Raw genomic sequence first — 16795 nt, 5'->3', positions numbered from 1 at the left:
CAACCATCAAGTGACAACTAAGCGGGAATACTGTGTGAGGAGCAGGAGAGAAAAAAGGGGGCAGATGTGGTTCTTGTCCTTGAAAGGCTTGTAATGGGAAGAGGAAGACAGACGTGTGGACTCACAGTGAGTAACACTGTTAAAGTGCTTTGCTGGAGACGTCCCTGGTATTTGGGATACATACAGTGTGAGGATATGCTAGCTGTTTTTAAAATCGTGAAACATAAAAGGGCAGGGTAAGCCACTGCCTATAACACTGGCGTCCCATATGAGTGCTTGTTTTAAGTCCCAGCTGCTCCACATCCAATCCAGCTCCCTGCTCATGAGACTGGGAAAACAGTGGAAGATGGCCCAAGTGCTTGGACCCCTGCCACACACATGGGAGACCTGGGCGGAGTTCCTGACTCCTGGCTTCGGCCTGGCCCAGCTCTGGCCATGGCAACCACCTTGAGAATGAATCAGCAGATGGAAGATCTCTCTTCTCTCTGTCTCTCTCTGTAACCCTGACTTACAAATAAATAAAAAAAAGAATCTTCAAAAAAAATGATAAAAAGTAAAAGTGAAGTATAAAACATAGTGCAGTGAAGCGGGACTAAGTCTTGCAGGTAGCTGGGATGAAACGTTTGGCATGGGATCTGGCAGCCATGAGAGAAAAAGAAACAGGCTGGGTTCCGTCATTTCTTATTCTGGCAAGATAAAGTACACAGATTCAGCTTTAGAGAGGACTGTTTTTTTGTATTCTGCAACTAATGTCAAGGAAAGGTATATCACATAGACTCCCTTGAATATGATTTTGAGGCCAGTCTATGGACAGTGTCTTCAAAGCATTTTGTGGATGACTCTGAAAATATAATGCAAATGAATGGTTTTTATGCCAGGATGCTCTTCTTAGCTTTGGTGGAAACTATTTGGAGCAATTGCTGAATGTATGAAGTGCTTTTGGGTTAGAATTCTGGAGTGCTAGGATTCTGGGAGAGTTGCTTTCAGGAAGCTGCCTGAGGTTGAATCAATAGTAGAACCTGGAAAAGCAGACAGAATTGAAAACATGAGTGGGACAAAGTCTCTTTGTCTTGAACCCAGTCATCTTTCCTGGCCACCTGGAGGAGAGGAATCCCTAGACAGGAAGTAAGAGCTAAGTGGTCCAACAGGCATTTAAACTTTGCCACAAGAATAGACTAATTCCTGTGCTAATCTTGATACAAGATAGGCTTCAGGGATGATAGTGACTGATGCTGATGGGTGGCCCAGGGATTAACAACCAGCTAGAGAATATGGTTCACGAGAACCAGACTGGAGATAGGTAGTAGAAAAGGCATGGGCTTTAGATCAGATGTTAAACAAAAATTGTGGGAAGCTATTGTTTAGACTAAATTCCTACACTGGACCCCAAAGAACTAGATAAAAAATCAGAATGGGATCAGCCGCACTCAAGCTTCCTATCATCAAGTTGAAACTAAACTGTTTACCTGAGTTTCTGAGAAATCAGTCCCTGAGAGAGAACAGCCAGATTTCATCATAATGAAGCTCCATCTGCCTTAATCCTTACACAGGAGAGGTAACCTGAAGTAACCTGATGTTAGCTAATCAGTTATTTTCCTGCAGTTCTGTCTCCCTACCCCCATTTAACAAGGAAAGTGGCTTTGAAATGACCAACTGTTTTTGTGCTTTGTTTCTATCCTTTTCAGGCCTTCTTTAACTACAGTACCTACCTGTTCTGTCCAGGGCATTGGAACACTTATTTTATGAAATGAAGAGCCCCTTGATTCTAGAATCAAAAGTAAAGCCAATTAAGACCATTGTAATACATTATTGTACTTTTGTCCTTTGATATAGATAAATCTAGTTCAATTCCCAGCTCTGATACTTAATAGCCATATGATTTCACAAATTATTTTTCTTTTTTTTTTTTAAGGTTTATTTATTTATTTGAAAGAGTTACAGAAGGGCAGAGGCAGAGAGAAAGAGAGGTCTTCCATCTGCTGGTTCACTCCCCAGATGGCCTTAATGGCCAGATCTGTGCCAATCCGAAGGCAGGAGCCAGGAGCTTCTTCCGGGTCTCCCACATGGGTGCAAGGACCTAAGGAGACTTGGGCCATCTTCTACTGCTTTCCCAGGCCATAGCAGAGATCTGGATTGGAAGTGGAACAGCCAAGACTTGAACCGGTGCCAACATGGGATGCTAGCATTGCAGGCAGTGGCTTTACCCACTACACCACAGCACTAGCCTCTCACAAATTATTTTTCAGATCCTCAGTGGGATATTAAAATCCACCTTATAGTAGTTATTTTACAAATTAAAGATAAAATATATAAACAGTAATAATAATAGCTAACAATGATTGGTGGCTTTGGTCAGATCAGGCAGTGTGTTAAGTGCTTGGCATGTGTTGTTTTATTCTTTTTTAAAAGATTTATTTTATTTATTTGAAAGGCAGAGTTAGAGATCAAGGTCTTCTGTCTGTTGGTTCATTCCCCAGATGGCTGCAGTGGCTGGGGCTAGGCCAGCCCCAGGAGTCAGGAGCTTCATGTGGGTCTCCCATGTGGGTGGCAGGGCCCAAGCACTTAGGCCATTCTGCTGCTTTCTCAGGCACACCAGCAGGGAGCTGGATCAGAATTGGAGCAGTTGGGACTTGAACTGGCACCCAAATGGGATTCTGGCATTGCAGATGGTGGCTTAACCCATTAAGGCACAATGCCAGCCCCTGTGTTATTTTATTCTTAATAGCAACTCTCCTTAGTACATATTACCTGGCAACTAGTGAATACTCAACAAACAGCATATGTTAGAAGTATCAAGTTAAAAATAATTAATACAGAAGTTAAATCTGGCCCATTGTTTGTTTTTGAAACCCATGAGCTAAGAATAGTGTGTAATTTTTTTTTTTTTTAAAGATTTTAATTTATTTATTTGAGTGGCAGAGTTACAGAGAGAGGGAGAGACAGACAGAGTTCCATCTGCTGTTCACTCCCCAAATAGTCACAATGGTCGGAGCTAGGCTGGTCCAAAGCCATAAGCCAGGAGCTTTTTCCGGGTTTCCCACGGGCCCACAGGGGTGCAGAGGCCCAAGGATTTGGGCCATCTTCTGCTTTCCCAAGCCATAGCAGAGAACTGGATTGGAAGAGGAGCAGCTGGGAGTAGAACCAGCACCCATATGGGATGGTGGTGCTGCAGGTGAAGACTTAGCCCACTACGCCACAGTGCTGGTCCCATAGTGTGTACATTTTTACATGGTAAACAAAATAGGAATAATATCTCATGACACATTAAAATGATATTAAATTCAAATATTACCATCTGTAAATAAGTTACATGGGAACACATCCATGCCTTTGATCTACATGCTGTCTATATCTGCTTCTGATCTGCAGTGGCAGAATTGAATGGTTATAACAGAAATACCCATGGCCTGCAAAGAGTAAAATATTTGCTAAGTAACCCTCTACAGAAAATATTTGCTGACCTCTGATCTAGAGCAAGACATCCTTGGGGCTTCAGGGACAGCTACAGAATAGAAACTCAGCCAACTTAAGAGTAAGCAAGACTTCCTGGGGTGACTATTAAGAGATGGGATCTAGAAGGAGCACACATCCCATCCAGTCTCATGTTTGTGCAGTGGACAAAGAGTGTGCTAGGATGTTCGGGTGTCAGCATGGACAGGATTGGAAAGAGGAACAGGGCTTGGGCTGGACCATCTACAAACTCTACCAGCCAAGCCAGTTTGGGGCTAGAAATGAGTGAAGCAGGCTGAGAAATCCAGGATCTGTGCATTCTTTGTTTTTACGCCCTTGCATTTATTTGTTGTTTGTTGTATATTTATTTACTTTCTCTTTATGTTTTAGCAAAAATTATCTTTTAAAAACCCTGACCTAAGCTAAGCCAAGAGAACAAGTGATTGATTCACACCTGGCCAGGTTAAAGTCCAAGCTTCTCAACTGTTCTTGGGCCACATGGTGCCTGGTCTGACCTCTTCTCACTTGTTCAGACTCCTTTCCAAGCTCTTTTTACACCCTGCGCTCTGTAGCTTGTAGCATCAACAGTCAGCCTGGACTGTACTTCTGGCTTGTTTATTCTCTGCTTGTTCCTCTGCTTCCCACCTGCTATGGTTGAGTGTATCCCTCAAGAGTTTGTGCTCTGTAAGCAGGGTCCCTGGTGTGGCAATGTGAGAGGCAATGGGATCTTTCATGAGGTGAGGCCTAGAGATTATTGAGCTTGTTGCCTCTGGAAGAGATTAATGCTTGTCTTGCGGAGCAAGTTAGTTCTCAGGAGAGCGAGGTGTTATGAAAGAGCAGACCTGGCCTCCGTCCCTCTCTGGCTTCCTGTCTGTCCATGTGGTTTCTTCCACACATGGTGCAGTCATTGTGGTGCCAACTCACTGAAGTGGGACCAGTGGGGCTCTTGGATTTTCAGCCTCCACAACTGTGAGCTACATAAAGCTCTTACCTTTGTATATCACCCAGCCTCAAATAATTTGTTTTAGCAATAGAAAACAGACCAATATATCACCTTTCTGCACTTTTTTTTTTGACAGGCAGAGTGGACAGTGAGAGAGAGAGAGAGAGAGAGAGAGACAGAGAGAAAGGTCTTCCTTTTTCCGTTGGCTCACCCTCCAATGGCCGCTGCGGCCGGCGCAGCATGCTAATCCGAAGCCAGGAGCCAGGTGCTTATCCTGGTCTCCCATGCAGGTGCAGGGCCCAAGCACTTGGGCCATCCTCCACTGCCTTCCCGGGCCATAGCAGAGAGCTGGCCTGGAAGAGGGGCAACCGGGACAGAATCCGGCGCCCCGACCGGGACTAGAACCCGGTGTGCCGGCGCCGCAGGCGGAGGATTAGCCTAGTGAGCCGCGGCACTGGCCCTTTCTGCACTTTTACTACCTAGAGAAAGTAGCCTTCAAGATGCAGCTGAAGTGTTGTTTCCTTGGCAAGGCCGTCCCTCAGTCTTTCTGCCCATTCTGGAAGAGAGGGTCACAGCTGCCTTTTTGCCCCATTCTTCCTATTCTCACAGCGTTTTTCACTCTGCATAGACATTGTTCACTTACCTATGGGTTCTTTGAATCTTAGCTTCTCACATTGCTTCTGAGCCGTGGTCACCTAGAAGTTGTGAAGGCTGAGAAAGAGCATCAGAGTACTTGGGCTTCAAGCCAGGAGGAAGGAGCCCTGTAGCTGAAGAACCTAGAAATCATAGGCATACACAGGGCTGATAAGTGAAAGCTCAGACAGGGAAGGCTGAGAGTGGCTAAATTCCCCCGTGGGCTTTTTTGTTTGTTTGTTTTTGTTTTCGCTTTTCCTTTGTGAAGGACAGTGAATAATTCTGTAGGAAATACCTTTAATTAGAAAGACCAAAACCACTATTCAAACAGAGGAGCATATCTCTCTGAAGATAGGTATCTCCAAGACTACACTGTAATTTGGGAGAGACTAAGATAACATGGTCCAAAAACTTGTTGATCATAAAATGAAATGTAAGGGGGCAGTTGTTTAGTACAGTGGCTAAGAAATCTCTGGGGTATATCCCATATCAGTGCCTGGGTTTGAGTTCCAGCTTGCTTCTGACCCCAGCTTCCTAATAATGTACACTTTGGGAGAGAGCAATGATGACTAAAAGTACTTGGGTTCTTGTCACCCAAGTGGGAGACCAGGATTGAGTTCTCAGCTCCTGGTTTTGGCCTGGCTCAGCCACAGCTATTGTCAGCAATGGATGGAAGACTAATCTCCTCTCCCCTCCCCTCCCCTTTCTTCCTTTCCTCTTCTCCCCTCCCCTCCTCTTCTCTCGTTTTGTTTCTCTCTTTCTCTCCCCACTGACACTTCAACTAAATAAAAGATAAATTTCAAAGATTTTAATAAAAATATAAGGATAGAACTTGGAAGTGCAAATGGCTAACATGGCTATGGGATGAGATCTTTCAAGTATAGCTGTCTTATTACTCTCAACTGAATTCTGTAGTCATGAGACTTGGAAGGACCTTATCTAGCAGTTTCTTGTTGTTTCCTCCATCCAAGGGCTCTAACTACTCTTTTTTAAAGATTTATTTATTTATTTGAAAGGCAGAGTTGCAGAGAGGGAGGGAGGGAGAGAGAAAGAGAGAGAGAGAGAGAGAGGTAGGTAGGTAGGTCTTTCACCCATTGGTTCACTCCCCAAATGGCCTTAACAGCCAGAGTAGGGCTGATGCAAAGCCAGGAGCCAGGAGCTTCTTCTGGGCCTCCCACACAGGTGCAGGGGCCCAAGGACTTGGGCCATCTTCTACTATTTCCCAGGACATAGCAGAGAGCTGGATCAGAAGTGGAGCAGCCGGGACTCTAACCAGTGCCCACATGGGATGCCAGCACTGCAGGTGGTGGATTTACCTGCTACGTCACAGCTCTGGCCCCTCTAACTGCTATTAAGAGAACTGTTGCCAGTAACTTTGATCTCTTAATTATGTGATCACTGAGATCTCAAGATTTTTTTTTTTTTTTTTTTTTTTTTTTTTTTTTTGACAGGCAGAGTGGACAGTGAGAGAGAGAGACAGAGAGAAAGGTCTTCCTTTGCCTTTGGTTCACCCTCCAATGGCCGCCGCGGCGTTGATCCGATGGCAGGAGCCAGGAGCCAGGTGCTTTTCCTGGTCTCCCATGGGGTGCAGGGCCCAAGCACCTGGGCCATCCTCCACTGCACTCCCGGGCCACAGCAGAGAGCTGGCCTGGAAGAGGGGCAACCGGGACAGAATCTGGCGCCCCGACCGGGACTAGAACCCGGTGTGCCGGCGCCGCTAGGCGGAGGATTAGCCTAGTGAGCCGCGGCGCTGGCCTAAGATCTTTGTTTTATAAGCATAGTTTGAATTTTTTTTAACCTAGATTCATTATCTTACTCTAGTTTACTGAATTGTATGGGCTCCTAGGTCCTGTCGCATCATTTTGTGAAATCCTCAAGTAGCTTTTATCCATCAGCTTAGTTGTTTACTATGTGGAAAACTTAGAGTTATACTAACAAATATGAAAGTCTGTCTTTCAGATCATGAATGAAAAATATGGCAGTGATAACATTTCTTCATAAAAGAGACCTTTTATAAGTCAGTTGTCTCATTATAATAGACCATTCACTTTTAGATTCTGTTCTTCCTTCAACTCACCATATTTTGGTAAAACTGTAATGGTTTTAGTCATCGGATGGTCCTCATAGCTTACAGTTAATCTTTGTGAATTTTCTGGTTAACTTTCTTGTTTCTCTCAGCAAGTTTTGGGACAGTCTCCATTCTCCTTAAACTTCCCACCCTCTGAGGCTCTCTTCACTCTCAGCAAAGGCCCTGTCACTACTTTATAGGGGTGATCAAGGCTTTGAGACATTCCTGCCACCATGTTGCCATTAAGTCTTTATGCCTCCTGTCTTTCTGTCCTGTCCAGCTGAAGAGATATCCATCCCTTGAATTAGGGCATACTTTTATTTATTTATTTTAAAAAGATTTATTTATTTATTTTGAAATCAGAGAGAGAGAGAGAGAGAGAGATCTTCCATCTGCTGGTTGACTTCCAAGATGACTACAATGACCAGTGTTGGGCCAGGCCAAAGTTGGGAGCTGGGAGCTTTATCCAGGTCTCCCACATGGGTGGAGGGGATCCAAGTACTTGGGCCATCTTCCACTGCTTTTCCCAGGCCATTAGCAGGCAGCTGGGACGTGAGCTGGCACCCACATGCAATGTTGCTGTTGCAGGCAGCAGTTTTACCCTCTGTGTAGAGCACACCTTTAGCTCCATGAATTGGCTCATGCTCTTGATCTTTACCCTCCTTCTTCTAAGAGACCTCGGTCAGCTGATTATCCTCACTCCTCTGCCTCCTTCCTATTAGCCTTGCACGTTCTCCCATCTCATCCATCAAAATCTTTTCTGGGACAGAAGATGCAGATGAAGATGCCTGTGACCCATGTCAGAGTAACTGGGTTTGATGCTCAGCTCCAGCTTTTGCCTCCAGCTTCTTACTGATGTACTCCCTGGGAGGAAGCAGTGCTCGTTCAACTGTGGGTCTCTGCCACCCTTGTGGGAGACCTGATGGAGTTCCCAGCTAATGGTTTCCACCCTATCCTAGAGTCATTGTGGGCATCTGAGGGGAGAACCAGTAGATGGGAGCTCTCTTTTTCTGTGTGTCTCCCTGTCTTTCTGCCTTTTGAATAAATAAAAAAGAAAATGAAAATCCATCTTCTTCCAGCAAACGTCCCCTTCCCAACTTCTTGACTGGCTTCCCTCCCATAGTTCCACTGAAACTGTCCTTACAAAAGTTACCAACCGGGGCCAGCGCTATGGCTACCAGGTAAAGCTGCTGCCTGCAGTGCCAGCATCCCATATAGGCACTGGTTCTTGTCCTAGCTGCTCCACTTCCAATCCAGCTCCCTGCTGATGGCCTGGGAAAGCAGAGGAAGATGGCCCAAGCACTTGGGCCCCTGCATCTGTGTGAGAGGCCTAGAGGAAGCTCCTGGCCCCGGGCTTCGGATCGGCCCAGCTGTGGCCATGGCAGCTGTTTGGGGAGTGAACCAGTAGGTGGAAGACTTCTCTCTCTCTCTTTTTCCTCTGCCTCTCTCTAGCTCTGCCTTTCAAATAAGTAAATAAATCTTTAAAAAATCTCCAGCTGCAGTCATCTCTTAGTATCTGTGGGGGATTGGTTCTAAGACCTCTTGCAAAGTCTGAAATGCTCAGGCTACTCTAGGCACATACCCAACCTGACATAACATGGTGTAGTATTTGCATATAACTTACACAATCCTCCTTTATGCTTTAAATCATGTCTACATTGTTTATAATACCTAATACAATGTAAATGCCATGTAAACTCTTGCTATATTGTATTGTTTAAAGAATAAAGACAAGAAAAAAAGTCTGTATATGTTCAGTCCAGATGCGGTTTTTTTCCTGAGCATTTTCGTTCTGAGGTTGGTTGACTCTGAGGATGCAGGAGGCCTGAAGATCCAGAGGCTCACCCTACTTCCTTGCTGCTGAAATCCAGTGAATTCATCTTAGCCTTTATTTTACTTAATTCTCAAAATCAAATTGACCTTGCTGATCGCATGCTTCTCTTTGAAAAATTCTCTTCTGTGGGTATTGTACTTTCCTGGTTTCTCCTTTTCCTCATGCTGTTTGTTCTTGGGTTCATCTTCTGGTCACTTCCCCAGTGGGAAGTCTATACCAGGCTTCTTACTCTACTTACAGCCATCTCTCTGGAATTCTTTTGCTTTCTAATGATAAAATCCAGACTCAGACTGGACAAGCAACCAGCCTATCAAACTATCACTACCAACAAAAACCACAGAAGAAATGTATTGATCTATGTACCTGAAAATCCAGGGGCAGATCTGGGATCACAGGTCCAGAAGCTTCTGTCACAGTCTCCCTCTTCTGTCTGATGGCTTTGTTTTCCTCTGATTTATCCCAGTCTCAGGTAGCCTCTTGCCAAGTGATGGCACAATGCCTGCCAGCTACTCTAGGCACAGACCCAACCCTCTTAGGAAACACAAGGACAACTTTCTACCCAATTTATTTATTTATTACTTAGTTTCTTTTTAATTTATTTACTTCAGAGGCAGAGAGGCAGACAGAGAGAAGGAGGGAGAGAGAGGAGAGAGGGAGAGGGAGGGAGGGAGAGAGAGAGAGATGCCCAAAACAGCTGGGCCTGACCAGAAGTCAGAAGCTGGGAACTCAAACCAGGTCTCCCACATGGGTGGCAGGAACCCAGTCACTTGACGTAGTATCACCTGCTGCATCCCAGATTGCTCATTAGCAGCTAGCTGGAGTTAGGCATGGAGCTGGGTATTTAACCTTGGTACTCTGATATGTGGTGCACACATTTTATTTATTTATTTTTAAAAAACATTTATTTATTTTGGAGAGGTAGAGTTACAGAGAGAGAGGTCTTCTATCAGCTGGTTCACTTCCCTAATGACCTTGGTGGCTGGAGTTTGGCCAATCTGAAGCCAGGGGCCAAGAGCTTCTTCTGGGTCTACCACGTTAGTGCAGGGGCCCAAGCGCTTGAACCATCTTCTACTGCTTTCCCAGGTCATTGCAGGGGATGAGAAGAGGAGCAGCCAGGACTTGAACCGGTGCCCATATGGGATGCTGACACCACAGGCAGAGGCTTTAGCCGAGTGCAGCACAGCACTAGCCCCAGTGTAGGCATTTTAACTTGCATCTTAACCACCAGGCCAAATGCCCACCTGAAGAATTAAAGTGGTGTTCATTGTATCTTCTGGTAGTTTTCCCTGCTTTAACTGATTATCTCAGTGAATATAATTACTTGTCCTTCTCCTGTACATACATAGGTTTTTACATACATCTGAATCATTTCATATATTTGTGATTTTGTTTCTGAACTAAATTTTAAGCTTCTCAAGAGAGGACCTATACCTATGGATTCCATTCTTCTGAATCTTACCATAGTGCCTTTGCAGTGTTCTGTACATATATCTGATGATGGAGTTTTATTTTCCTAGCTGTTAGTTTGGGTCAGCTTTCTGTTTCCATCTTTCTTCTTGCTTATTAACTCAGAAACATTGTTTCCTTTGGAAAGGGGAGAGAGAAAGGATATGGTAGATAGAAAGAAATGCTCAACCAGTCTCTGTCGTGGACTTGCCATGTATTTGTTATGGTACTTGACACTAAAAATGAAGCTCAAATGAAAGGAAAGACAAGTTTGAAATATATTTAAAACAGATGTCTTTCCTTAAAGAAAAAAATTTCAAATGTATTCCTTTTACCCAGCAAATCTACTTTTAGAAAATTATCCTATGGAAATAATTAAATGCATGCAAAAAGATTTAGCTCTAACATGTTTGTCTCAGTCTTGTGTGTGTGTGTTTGGTGGATTGGTTGCCTTCTATATATATGCATAAAATATATATATGTGTGTGTGTGTGTATATATATATATATATATATATATATATATGAAGAATAGAAACAATCAAATTTCAACCTTGAGGGCTTAACATTTAAATACAGTGCAATACCTCTGTTTAATATATTTGCTGACATAGAAAGACATTTATGATTTACTACTTAGAAAACACAAGCTTTAAATTATGCATTTTAATCCTATTTTTGTCAAAGAAAAAAAATACCAATGACTATAAGAGGATATTCACAAAGATTATAATCTTTGGTTGTATGGTGGTGATGAAATTAGGTCTTTTTTTTTTTTTTTTTGCTTGCATCTTAAACTTTTCTATAGTAAACCTTGATAAAGTTACTTCTAAATTAATAATGACTCCAACATAATACTTCCTCTTAGTGCTGTTATTTTTTGTGGCTTATTTTCTTTAGAGGTAATTGGTTATAAATATGTTAATAGTTAAGATTTCGGGAAAAGGAACATGTTTCTTTTACTTTCTTTCTATGATACCATTTTATACCCCTAGATACAGTGGATTCCAAATCAGTAGTTATGCTGCTTTGCAGTCTTGTGAGATAATAATAGATGACTTGGGATTTGACTTACCAGTTCTCTTTATAATCATGGAATATTTATTTTTCAACTCTTTGTCCAGTAGTTCTCTGTCAAATGTGGAGAATCCCTTCCTTATTGCTACCTCAGCAGAGGTATTGAGGGAAGTAGACTCCCCTCCTGTAACAAAACATGGCCTGTGCCAGCCAGCCATAGTGACCCTGCAGGTTGTCTCATAACCCTCTTTGTAGCTACTGTGAACCTTTCACTCCATTGTTAAGTTCAGTCTGAGCTTCACTGATTCATTAATACAACAAGTATCTGAAAACTGACAACCTAGATCCAAATCCTGGTTCTTTTATTAGACTGTGAGGTTGGGTAAGTCAGTTAATTTCTCGGAACCTTATTTATATACTGGATAGTATGATACATTATTGTTGTAAGGATTAAATAAGATATAAAATGTGTAATTGTCAGGACACAGTATACTCTCAATAAATAGTGACTATTAAATGCCTAATGTGTGCTAAGGATTCAAGTGTGTTGTGGTTTGGATTTGGTATGACAGTGTCCCTCACGGGTTCATGTTCTGGGAGCTTGGTCCCTGGTGTGATGAATTTGAGGTAGTGGAATCTTTGAGAAGTAGAGTCTCACGGAAGGTGACTAGGTAATGGAGGTACTGCCTCCAGAAAGGACTAATGCTGGTCTTGAGGAGTGAGTGAGTTCTTTCAGGAGTGGGTTGATGCAGAGCAAGGCCACCCGACATGCTTGGCCCGTCTGCACACAGCGGATTCCCTCCCTGTCTCTCTGTCATGCTGTGAGGTAGGTAGTCATCACAAGGTGCTGGGGCCATGCTCTTGGACCTCCAGCACTGTGAGTTAAATGAATCTCTTTTCTTTACAAAGTGCTCAGCCTCAGGGGTTTTGTTATGGCAACCCAAAACAGGCTAAGACGAAATCAGTTCATTCAGATGTTTATTGAATGCTTCCTCTGGGTGACACAGCATTCAAAGTCCCTGGGTTACTTCAGTGAACACAACATATTTGTCAGGACCACAGTTGACAGGTACAAAGATTAAATAAAATGCAGACCTATCCACGGCTGTTGATCATAAGAATTGTTATTAACTTAGTACTTACTATGTACTGGCTGCTGAGCCAGGACATTTAATTTTCATATATCATTTTTCACATGGAATCTTATTTTCTCTTTAACTCTATTAGGTAGGTATTATTGTTGTAATTTGATAACATGGCAACTGAGCATCAGAGCAGTGCCCTAAATTAAGAAAGCAAATAAATGGGGCTGGCATGGTGGCACAGCAGGTTAAGCTGCCACTTGCAATGCCATCATCCCCTATCAGAGTGTGGGTTTGAATCCCAGCCACTCTGCTTCTGTTCCAGCGCCCTGATGATGATGCCTGAGAAGGCAGTGGGTAATGGCCTAAGCGCTTAGGCTCCTGTCATCCATGTGGGAGACCAGGATGAAATTCCTGGCTCCTGGCTCCTGCCTGGCCTAGCCCAGGCTGATACAGGCATTTGTGAGAGCAAACCAGCAGAAAGAAGATCTCTTCTTTCTCTGTCTCTCCCTCTCTTTGTGTCTACCTCTCTGTCATTGTGCCTTTAAAATAAAAAATACACAAACATTTAATAAAAGAAAATAAATGAAGGAACTGGTATTCAAACCCAGGTTGTCTGACTATGACTCAGGCCTCAGCACTACATATATATTCTTACCTTCATTTGGTGAGTCTTGCTTTCAGCTTCTCTGTGAGACTGTCATTTTTAAATTATTAAATAATTAATTACTTTGAAAGAGGCCGAAGCCAGGAGCCAGGCGCTTCATCCAGGTCTCCCACATGGTTGCAGGGGTCCAAGGCCTTGGGCCACCTTCTGCTGCTTTCTCAGGCACATTAGCAGGGAGCTAGATTGGGAATAGAGTTGCTGGGGCTAGTACCGGTGCCCATATGGGATGCCAGTGTTGCAGGTGGTGGCTTAACCTGTTACACCAATGCTGGACCTGAGGCTGTAATTTTTTTTAAAGATTTATTTTTTATTTATTTGAAAGAATTACAAAGAGAGGTATAGACAGAGAGAGAGGTCTTCCATCACTAGTTTACTCCCCAGATGGCCGCAACGGCCGGAGCTGAGCATATCTGAAGCGAGGAGCCAGGCGCTTCTTCCGGGTCTCCCACGTGGGTGCAGGGGCCCAAGGACTTGGGCCATCTTCCGCTGCTTTCCCAGGGCATAGCAGAGAGCTGGATTGGAAGAGGAGCAGCTGGGACTAGAACCGGTGCCCTTATGGGATGCTGGCACTTCAGGCTAAGGCTTTAACCCACTGCACCCAGCGCTGGCCCCTGAGGCTGTAATTTTTTACTTGCAGTTCTTTCTTGCCCTTTTTTTTTTTTTTTTTTTAAATAAAAGACTAATTTTGCTTATTTTAAAGGCAGAGTTACAGAGAGAGAGACACAGAGAGAGATCTTCCATCCCTGATTCACTCCCCAAATGGCCACAACAGCTGGGGCTGGGCCAGGCTGAAACAAGGAGCTTCTTCTGGGTCTCCCATGTAGGTGCAGCAGCTCAAGGGCTTGGGACGTCCTCCACTGCTTTCTCAGACACATTAGCAGGGAACTGGATCAGAAGTGGAGCAGCCACGACAGAACCAGTGCCCATATAGGATGCCATCATTGCAGGCAGTGGCTTTACCCACTATGCCACAGCACTGGCCCCCCTTGACATTTTTGCCAACACTTTTTGCTATGCAGTAGGAGCTGTGAGGGAAAGAAATTTGAGTTTTCCTCTTTCATATTGAAATACTTAATTATCTCTGCGGGAAATGATCAAAAAAGAACTGAATGACAGCTCTGCTTAGAATGTTTATTTGACTCCATTAGGAATTGCAGCTGAGTTTCTCAGTATGTAGCGAAGAGATCTCACTTAGAAGAAGTCAGGATGCAGCCTTGAGAATGGCATTAGGTGGGGTATAGGGGACACTGTCAATGCTGTCCTTTGATGCTGGTCATCCTACCAGGCTGAGGTAAAGGGCTCAAAGAGCTGATGCTTTCTGAATATATCTCACGCTGTTGCATCATCTTTCACTTCTTCTTCTTCTTTTTTTTTTTTTTTTTTTTTTTGACAGGCAGAGTGGACAGTGAGAGAGACAGAGTGAAAGGTTGAAAGGTCTTCTTTTTCTGTTGGTTCACCCCACAATGGCCTCTGTGGCCAGCATGCTGCGGCCGGTGCACCATGCTGATCCGAAGCCAGGAGCCAGGTGCTTCTCCTGGTCTCCCATGCAGGCACAGGGCCCAAGCACTTGGGCCATCCTCCACTGCACTCCTGGGCCACAGCAGAGAGCTGGGTTGGAAGAGGAGCAACTGGGACAGAATCCAGCGCCCTGACTGGGACTAGAACCTGGGGTGCCAGCGCTGCAGGTGGAGGATTAGCCTAGTGAGCCATCCATCTTTCACTTCTTGTATCGAGTTTCTGGGGAAGATATGACTCTTCCAGCTCCAAATAATTCCACCCCTTCTGCTGTTCTGTAGGTGCCCAACTTTTTGGAACATTCGTGTCTTCCAGGGGTAATGTTGAATAAATCCTGCTAAAAATTATTAGGGAGTACTTCAAGTATTTAGAAAAATGTCTTCATCCATTTTCTGTTGCTATCACAGTATACCCAAGACTAGGTAATTTAAAAAGCAAATATGTTTATCTGGTTCATGATTCTGGAAGCTGGGAAGTCCCAAGATCAGGTGGCAGCACATGGCAAGGGTCTCATGCTGCATCCTACCATGGTAGAAGAGCAAACAGGCATGCGCGGAAGAGACAAAGTGCAAGGAGTAGCCTTGCTTTATAATAACCTGCTTTGCAGCAACCCATCCAGTACTGCAATGGTGAGAGCCCAGTCACTCTGCAAGAATTAACCCAGTCCTCCAAGAGTGACATTAATCAGTTCATGAGAGCAGTACCCTGTGACCTAATCACTTCTTCAAAGTTCCACTACTTCTCAATACCAGTAAAATGGCAATTTTTTTTTTTTTTTTGACAGGCAGAGTTAGTGAGAGAGAGACAGAGAGAAAGGTCTTTCTTTTTCCGTTGGCTCACCCCCCAAGTGGCTGCTAAGGCCGGCGCTTTGCGGCTGGCTCGCTGCGCCGATCTGAAGCCAGGAGCCAGGTGTTTCCTCCTGGTCTCCCACGCGGGTGCAGGGCCCAAGGACATAGGCCATCCTCAACTGCCCTCCTGGGCCGCAGCAGAGAGCTGGACTGGAAGAGGAGCAACCGGGACAGAATCCGGCGCCCCGACCGGGACTAGAACCCAGGGTGCTGGCACCGCAGGCAGAGGATTAGCCTAGTAAGCTGTGGCACCGGCCTAAAATGGCAAATTTCAACATGATTGTTAGAGGAGACATTCCAGCCATAGCAAATAGTGTCATATACCCGCCACTTAGCTTTGAGACATCTTTACTTTCTTTTTGTTCCAGATCCTTTTAAAAAATATAGCTGTAGCTGAAGGCCTCTGTGTTCTCCCAATTTTGCTCTCCTCTCTGCCTCCTGGAGGCTACCACTGAGCTGAAGGAGACATATATCAGTGACAATACATGCTGTCATCCCATTTCAGACTAGGTGTGTATACATGGATAATAAGGCACATTCTTGTACCATTACATTGTACCTGGGTGCGGTTGTTTCTCTAGGATGCTTATCTAGTCCTGCAATTGCTGGGTCTTAGGGAGTACACACTGCTATGACCAGATTTTTCTGCACCATGCCAGTTGGTGGTGTGTGTGTGACAGTTTCTCCTGTACCTCCGTCATTGTCTGACTTGGAAGCATTTTTGCCAATATGATACATGTAAAGTAGTGTCCCATAATTGCATGTTCTTGATTACTAATGTAATTGAGTCTCTTTTCATTGTGTATTGGCCATTTGCATCTCCTGTTTGTTGAATTATCCATTCATGTTCCTTTTTTCTCTATTGTGTTGTCATTTTTCATAATGGGTTGAAGTAGTTCATTATGTATTCTGGTTCCCAATCCTGTCCCAGTCAGGAGAGGCAGAGAGAGAAAGAGGGAGGGAGGGAGGGAGGGAGAGAGGGAGGGAGAGAGGTCTTCCATCTGCTGGTTCACTCTCCAATTGGCCACAATGGCTGGGGCTGTGCTGATCTGAAGTCAGGAGCTAGGGACTTCTTCCGGGTCTCCACATGGGTGTAGGGGCCCAAGGACTTGGGCCATCTTTAGGCCATAGCAGAGAGCTGGATCAGAAGTGGAACAGCCAGGTCTCAAACTGGTGCCCATATGGGATGCTGGAGTGGAGACGGTGGCTTTACCCACTACACCACAGTGCTGACCCCGCGTTCATAATTTTTTTTTTTTTTTTTTGACAGGCAGAGTGGACAGTGAGAGAGAG

At 44.4% G+C, this 16795-nt stretch overlaps 1 protein-coding gene and 1 long non-coding RNA gene across 7 annotated transcripts in view; one reads left to right on the top strand and one right to left on the bottom strand.

The window, feature by feature from the left end:
- EXTL3 (exostosin like glycosyltransferase 3) overlaps nucleotides 1-16795 on the top strand; it is a 146828-nt gene that overhangs the window by 9240 nt on the left and 120793 nt on the right. The window lies entirely within an intron of this gene.
- Nucleotides 1892-9370, bottom strand: LOC138848452 (uncharacterized). Its single transcript, XR_011386246.2, has 3 exons — nucleotides 9292-9370; nucleotides 5037-5169; nucleotides 1892-2128 (listed from the first exon to the last, which is right to left on the bottom strand). It is a non-coding gene; the product is annotated as an uncharacterized LOC138848452 (long non-coding RNA).

The sequence above is a fragment of the Oryctolagus cuniculus genome, chromosome 2, assembly GCF_051225735.1.
Source record: "Oryctolagus cuniculus isolate XC-2025 breed Fujian yellow rabbit chromosome 2, ASM5122573v1, whole genome shotgun sequence".
NCBI lineage: Eukaryota > Metazoa > Chordata > Mammalia > Lagomorpha > Leporidae > Oryctolagus > Oryctolagus cuniculus.
The sequence above is the reverse complement of the archived record's forward strand: the minus strand, read 5'-3'. Positions and strand labels throughout refer to the sequence as shown.